This window comes from Sinocyclocheilus rhinocerous, unplaced genomic scaffold (genome assembly GCF_001515625.1).
Source record: "Sinocyclocheilus rhinocerous isolate Xijiao unplaced genomic scaffold, SAMN03320098_v1.1 scaffold350, whole genome shotgun sequence".
Classification (NCBI taxonomy): domain Eukaryota; kingdom Metazoa; phylum Chordata; class Actinopteri; order Cypriniformes; family Cyprinidae; genus Sinocyclocheilus; species Sinocyclocheilus rhinocerous.
This window is the reverse complement of record NW_015637528.1, coordinates 381,592-389,176: the sequence shown is the minus strand read 5'-3', so window position 1 is coordinate 389,176 and position 7,585 is coordinate 381,592. Positions and strand designations below refer to the sequence as shown.

At 38.2% G+C, this 7,585-nt stretch overlaps 1 protein-coding gene across 3 annotated transcripts in view; it reads right to left on the bottom strand.

The window, feature by feature from the left end:
* LOC107748862 (Rho GDP dissociation inhibitor (GDI) alpha) overlaps positions 1 to 7,585 on the bottom strand; it is a 25,298-nt gene that overhangs the window by 9,491 nt on the left and 8,222 nt on the right. The gene's annotated exons all lie outside the window — the stretch shown is intronic.

Sequence of the window (7,585 nt, the reverse complement as noted above, 5' to 3'; positions counted from 1 at the left end):
GGGGTGGGCGGGGAGATAGGAGGATGGAATATGGAGGATTAAAATGAATAACATTTGGCATTAAACATGATTGCTTTAATTGTGATCAGTGCAAACAGGCTGTTCAGAGATGTTGATTATGAAATTTATTAATATTTAATATATTATAGGCAATACTGTTCAAAAGTTTTGGGTCTGTAAGATATTAGATATCATAATGTTTTGAAAGAAGTCTCTTATGCTCACCAAGGCTGCATTTATTTGTTCAAAAAAATACAGTAAAAAAAACAATAATATTGTGAAATATTATAAACTGGTTTCTATTTGAATATATAGTAAAATGTAATTTATTCGTGTGATGCAAAGCTGTATTTTCAGCATCATTACTCCAGTCTTCAGTGTCACATGATCTTCAGAAATCAGTCTAATATGCTGATTTGCTTTTTTCAGCATTCTTTGATGAACAAATTCAAAAGTAGTAAATACTTCTTACATTGTTACAATAACTTTTGATAAACTTAATGCATCCATGCTGAATAAAAGCATTAATTTCTTTCCAACAAAAATGTCTATTTTATATTTTTGGCACATACCTAAATCTAATATCATTAAAAATCAGTTAATTGCTGAATTCATATTTGGTTATGTCCCTTTAGGAGCCGCTGCTACATGCGTGCGTGTGTTACCCTCAAAGGGCCCTTTAAGTCATCAAGCAGAGAAATTCCACTTGGCTGCAAACAGAGTAACAATTTCTATAAATCCAACCACTTGTTTCAAACAAAGAGTAAAGATCTGCCAGCTAATCTTATGAGCAGCTGTAATGAGGACCACATATGAACAAACACACGAGATACGAACCGAGAGCCAGTTGAAGTGCAACAAAACAAAAATCCTCCAGCATATGGTGTCCAGGAACAGCCTGTAGGTCGTGTATATCGAAGACAGATGTTGTTTGCGTAACACTTCAGGAGACTCCCAAAAACCTCTTTGAGCAGATTGCAGTGCTGGTGAACGAGCTTGTCTCATGAAAACCCAGAGTAGTTTTCTGTGCTAGCCCTTATCATTAACATGACTATAAACTAGAAAATGACACAATGTAATCAATAAAGGAGCCTAACATTCCAGCGAGTCATCCTGGCATTGTGAAAGCAGGCCTCTTATAGTTTTGGCAGGGGATGCTTTTGGCCACGGTCAGACAGGAACTCAGATAACACTGCATGTCTTTTTCCATTCTGGGCCTCTGCGCTCCCCTGACAGCGAGAGAGGCCGTTCTTCATCAGCGAGCTCTGGCACACTGCTCCAGCGGCTGGGGTTTGAAGCTCAGGATCAGAAGCGTGACAGACACTCATGATGGGTTGCCATGTTCCTATTAGCACTAAACCAGGCATGTCCAATCCTGCTCCTGAAGGCCACCTTACTGCAGAGTCTAGATTCAACCTATCTGACGAGAAGTTTCGAACTGATGCGAAAAACACTGATTTAAAATGAGGTAGATATGTGGGGCGTGTTAGAACGAGCCGTTTTAGGGGGGCGTGGCAGAGTCTTAACTTTGATAAAGAATATCTCTTTGGTTTTGAGACTTTAGTCTTTGCAACTTCAGGGATCTTATCTATGCACAATCAGCTTGTAACACTCCAAAGAGAAAGGAAAACTTGAAATCGCATCATGACCCCTTTAAGACCTTTATTGAGACCTGCACACATAAAATTAATACCATATGAGCACGGTAATGTCTATGGTCACATATTAAACTGTAAAATGACTGTAAAAAGCATGATTTACTGTTCAGATACAGGTTTTCACAAAAACAAAAAAAGTGTTATAAAACAAACTTCACAAAAGTATCAATTATATTATATTATTTAAATAACCAATATATTTTTACGGTCTTAATTGTTTGAGTTTTCAAAACCAGCAGACGGGCTGATTGAAAATGCACATTCATTCTCTGCCAGCAGGAGGCGTTTTCGGAACGGCAGAAATACAGCGGTTTACAACGGAAAAATAGCGGAGACTTTGCAGTGCTCATGTTTATTTAATGAAATCCGAGCCTTTTGAAATTTAAAGGGTTACTCCACCCCAAAATAAAAATTGTCATTAATCGTAAAAGCTTCGTTCGTCTTCGGAACACAATTTAAGATATTTTGGATGAAAACCGGGAGGCTTGTGACTGTCTATTCAATTGTTGAATAAAGTGGCTATTTTTGTTTTCTTTGCGTACAAAAAGTATTCTCGTAGCTTCATAAAATTCAGATTGAACCACTGATGGCAGATGGACTACTTTGACGACGTCTTTCATACTTTTCTGGGCTTTGACAGTGTTATTTACTTGGCAGTCAATGGGACAGTAACAAGCCTTTCATCCAAAATATCTTAAATATCTTAAAAAGTGTTCCGAAGATGAACAAAGCTTTCACGGGTTTGGAACGACATGGGGGTAAGTGATTGACAAAATTTTCATTTTGGGGTGGAGTAACCCTTTAATCGTCACATTCAGCCAAATCGCAATTCTTGTCTTTCCGTCCCCATAATTAAGGCTTTCTTGCACCATTTAAGAACTTTTATGGCCTTAAATTTGATACAACTAAATTTAAGACTTTTTAAGGACCCGTGGAAACCCTGCAAAAGTGGGTACGTTCAAGAAGACATATGGAAACCTGCTTTTCTTGATTTCTGGAAATAAATGAGCTTGATGTAGGGTTGTAAATGTTTTAGGGCTGAATAATATCCATGTTGATAATAGATTTAACAAATCTTAATTTTATTCATTTACTTTTAATGAAACAAAAATAAGACTATTTCTTGTCTTTCCCAATGTTCTCATCAAAGCAATGTGCAAATTGTGCTATAAATTGTGCTAAAGCATTAAAACATTATAAAAATAAAATTGCAGCTAATGTTTGAGAACAGCCTGGAAGCAGCAATTAAAAAATAAAAACAAACAAAGCAAATTATATTAGTAGTAACATGTTAAGGCATTCAAATCAAAGACGATAGCTAAAACAATGTATTAATCATTGTAATTCTATGTGAACAGGGACATCCACAACACAACTCCAATGATAAAGACAAAGGAACGATATTGTGGGAATCACTTTCCTGACATTGACAGCCAATCAGAATCCATCCTGCTATAAAGAGCTCGAGAATTTAAAGCGGCAGATGACAAAACTGCAGCACACACTTCAAATAAACAGAACGTTATTGTGTGTTGGTGTGGACACTGGTATAGTTAACGTTATAGTTATCTTTACAGTGAACGGGCCTTTATTGTCATTTATTTTTGTATTAGAAGGTACGTTTACAGGACAACAATGTTCTGAAGATGGAAAGGTTTTTCCTGTGTGTTTTTGAAAAGTTTCGCACACAGATGACAACGTTATCAAAACATTCCCATTCACACGGATCTACGAAAACGACTAAAAACGTTGAATTATGCATGAAAGGCCAGTAGGTGACGATGTCACTTTGTAACAAAACACTACGTGTCTGCGCACATACGAATTCGTACAGACTGAACACATAATATGCATGTGTATGAATGAAAAATTAACGTTTTTGTAGTTTACACAGACACGAAAACAGTATAATTTCCCAAAAACGTGCACCCGTTTGCGTTTTCAGACCCCCAAAACACCATTGTTGTGTAAATGAACGACCAATAATAATAATAATTACATTTTTAGTTGAAAATGGTGTCATGTAAATGGCCCTAGAGCCTTATCCGAATCTTTGTATTAGAATCAATTTGTAAAGATATTGCAAAAGTTTTATTAAGCATCCTAAAATCTAATATCTAACAACAAATATATCCCTCAGAATTATTTCACAATCAATTTTCTGTTGAGCTGCATCTGGTTGCAAGATATTTGGACATTAACATTTACAATTTATAGATTCATCGATCATAATTTTAAATGACAGACGAGTTTTAATGAAAACTGACCTCTTTAGTCAAGAAGCTAAACTGGCTGAGGGAAGCAGAATAGAAAAACAGCATGTCCCTTCTGGAGCTGGCAAAAGTTAATTAAGACTGACGAAGTACAATCCGTTTCTGCTGAAGAATCAGCAAAACATGAAAACAAGGTCCTGCAGCAAGCGCAGTCCATCAAACCGCATTCATGCCCAGATTACATCACTTTAGCTGCCAGAGTAAACCAGTACAAACACCATTAGCCATTTGGCAGTCGTCTCAATGTTAATACGCACTAGGGAGCGCAGGGCAATTTCACACAGCTGAGCGCGATGGACTAGCCATTTAACATGTAACAATTATTCCCTAAACATGGGCAGCAGGTACATATAACCTACGGTCATTGAAAACAAGGCAGAGCGAGCGGTCACGGCCAGTTTACACACTCAACGGTGGAAACGGCTTGAACTTGACATTGGCACCACCCACTTCTCCATTCAGTTCTGTCCGGCTGAGCTAAATTCACTCTAATTAGGGATTATCCAGAACTAATATCACCAGGGATGCCTGAGCAAGACTAACATGCTAGTCTAAGGGCTACTAAGCCTGAGATTAGGTTCGTTACCGAGCAACAACGAAAGCCAACAAGATTATGTAGTCAAGATTAGTACTAATTAAAGGGGGGAAGTGTCAGTAAGACTGGTGGGATGTCAAAAGGCACCAGGTAAAGAGGATTTACCTGACAAACCTAATCAGTCTCCTCAAGAGACCGGGTTATCCTTAGGTCTACAAAGAGTACAACAAAGACCTGTGAAGTGAATATGATTCTGCACCGACTGGAAATGGACCGCCAGGTTAGATATTATAATTAATTTGATGAGGAAGAAAGCGAGGCTGTTCAGTACCACGAGGTCTGTAACAGCTGGAGAAAACTATCCATTAACATCTCGAGTGCAATTACAGCAACAAAATTGTGTTGGAAAATAGGTATTTTCAGGTGTACAAAAGGTCAGACATACATGATAAAGTACTGTGGTAACTTTATCCAACGTTTACCATCCAACCTGACAGAACTGGAGTGGATCTGCAAGAGGGAATGGCAGAGGATCCCCAAATCCATGTGTGAAAAACTTGTTGCATCTTTCCCAAAAAGACTCATGGCTGTATTAGATCAAAAGGGTGCTTCTACTCTAAATACTGAGCATGTGATATTTCAGTTTTTTTTTTTTAATAAATCTGCAAAAATGTCAACAATTCTGTGTTTTTCTGTCAATATGGGGTGCTGTGTGTACATTAATGAGGAAAAAAAATTAACTTAAATGATTTTAGCAAATGGCTGCAATATAACAAAGAGTGAAAAATTTAAGGGGGTCTGAATACTTTCCATACCCACTGTACATGATAAAGTACTGTGGTAACTTTATCCATATAAGCGTCAAAGTGAACTAAAGCAGAAGACTCCTGGATATTAATATTGTTATGCAAGGTGATCTTACAGCCTGTAGCTATGGAGAGCACTTGTGTTAATTAAACAGCAGGTCTGATCCGCTGGGAAAGGGAAAGTGAGACTCTCACTAGATGCTGCTTCGTTTTCCAGACATGACTATTTTTCACTCCGTTGACAGGGCTCCAGACTAAAAAAACAAAAAATGACTGTGGGAGCCATTGGCTCCTCATTTGAAACATTTAAAGGGGTCCTATTATGCTTTCTGGCCCAGCTAAGCAATCACAGCACATTTCGTATTTCAGAAGGCGGGCCTTCATTTGATACAGGAACTATTCGAGCTGGAAGTTGTTCATTTCCAATAGAAAGCATTACAGGAGTTGCGTGGACTTCCAATCATGTGCAGAATGTTCTAATCTGATTTGAGCTTTGGATACGTTGAACCATTTTAACGTTTGCGTCTAGATTGCAGGAAAACATCTGACCAGATTTGATGTATTAATAATCAAAACTATGAGTGCGAGGAGAGAATTGCAAAAATATTTGCACCATAAAATTATTCTTTAAACTCCATTTCCATACGATAGGAAGTTATACATCGGAATAATTGTGTCTAATTAGGGCTGGGCATTATGATGAAAGGACATTTTACTATTTAAATTACGAAAATTTTTAAGAGCTTGACAGAATCAAAAATTACTTGCATCTCAGTAAAAAGAGAGTCAGATTCAAACTGTGAACTCACAAGCGAGTTAATCAAATACATAATTAACTAATATGAAGGTTGTGTAAAATACGAAAGCACAGTGCAGCATTTATTCATGGGCACAAAATCTGGCTCGGTTCTACTGCTAAAGACGAGATGTGCAATCGACTCTGAATGAGCAAGATGATCTCTCGTGTCGCTGGTTAGCCTCTGCTCTGTCTGTGCACGTTCATGTGTTTTGGTGGTGGTGTGGCTTTGGAGAGTGATTTGCAGTGAGGGTGGGATCTTATGCTTTCAAAGGCAGCTGCTATTGCTAGCCTCTCTGAAATAGCCTATCCTACCTTAAAGGGAGCTTTTACTGAAAACATCCAAAGACAGTTTTGTACAGCTCCTCATAGGTGCAGAATTGTGTTGCATGCATGCCATTGCACAGAAAATGAGTTCCTGTCCCACTTAACCCCAAACGCCGCAACATTGTGACAGAAATAATTTGAAAAAAAAAAAACTGAACTCTGTGCAGCATGGTCATGAACAGATGACAAGACAATATGGTCAGAAACTCCATTGGGACAAGTGCAAAACAAAAGGGAGTGAGGTAAAAATGAAACACAGAAGTTTTACACTGCTAATGTCAGACTTAAAGGAAGTTGATGTGAGCCTCAACAGCTACAACATACAGGAACAACAATTACCGTACGGTCATGTGTGCAGTTCAGCACAATGGAGGAACTGTGGGTAACAGAGCACCACACAAGCTCTTACTCTGCTTGGCCCAAACCCAAGATGACTGAACTTAATTAGAGAGTGGATGAGTCAAAAAAGAAACACTGACACACACCACAACACCGCAGCACTGAATGATAATGTTCCTGGGCAGCTGAAACGATCTGAACTTCAAATAAAAAAACCCACTAAATTCTACACTGAACATGGTTAAAGAGGTTGTAGAATGACAGCAGTGTAAGAAAAGCTGCACAGAACTGATCAGCTCGTGAATAAAACCCAATGAAATGGCTCCTTTCCTATGCTGATGTATTTCCTATTAAAACAGGAAGCTGGGGTGGGGCACGTCTTAAGCAACCAGTAGTCTCATTACAACTATGAACTATTATTTGCTACTTGTTAGTGTCAGGTGGTGTTAGATGGTGGTAACTTCCCATTATAGGGAGCATTTGATAGGATACACCCATAAATGCTACAACATGACTCATCAACATCTTCAGTTTTCCCAGAAGAGACAGACAGTTTAATGTCAAATATGGTTATCCACTAACCATTCTTGTTCACTTTCAGCAAGCACTAAAAGCCACCCAAATTCTTATTTTAGATTTCATGGGGTCTTAACACTAGAGGTCGACCGATATGGGTTTTTCACTGGCCGATGCCGATATTTAGAAATCAGGGCAGTCGATGGCCGATATATGATGCCAATTTTTTGGGTTGATATGTTTGGCCGATTTTCTTTTTTTCCCCCATTCATCTCATAAAAGTGAGTTTGAGCAAATTATTATTGCAGGGTAAAAGATAGTAATAGTAGTAAGTA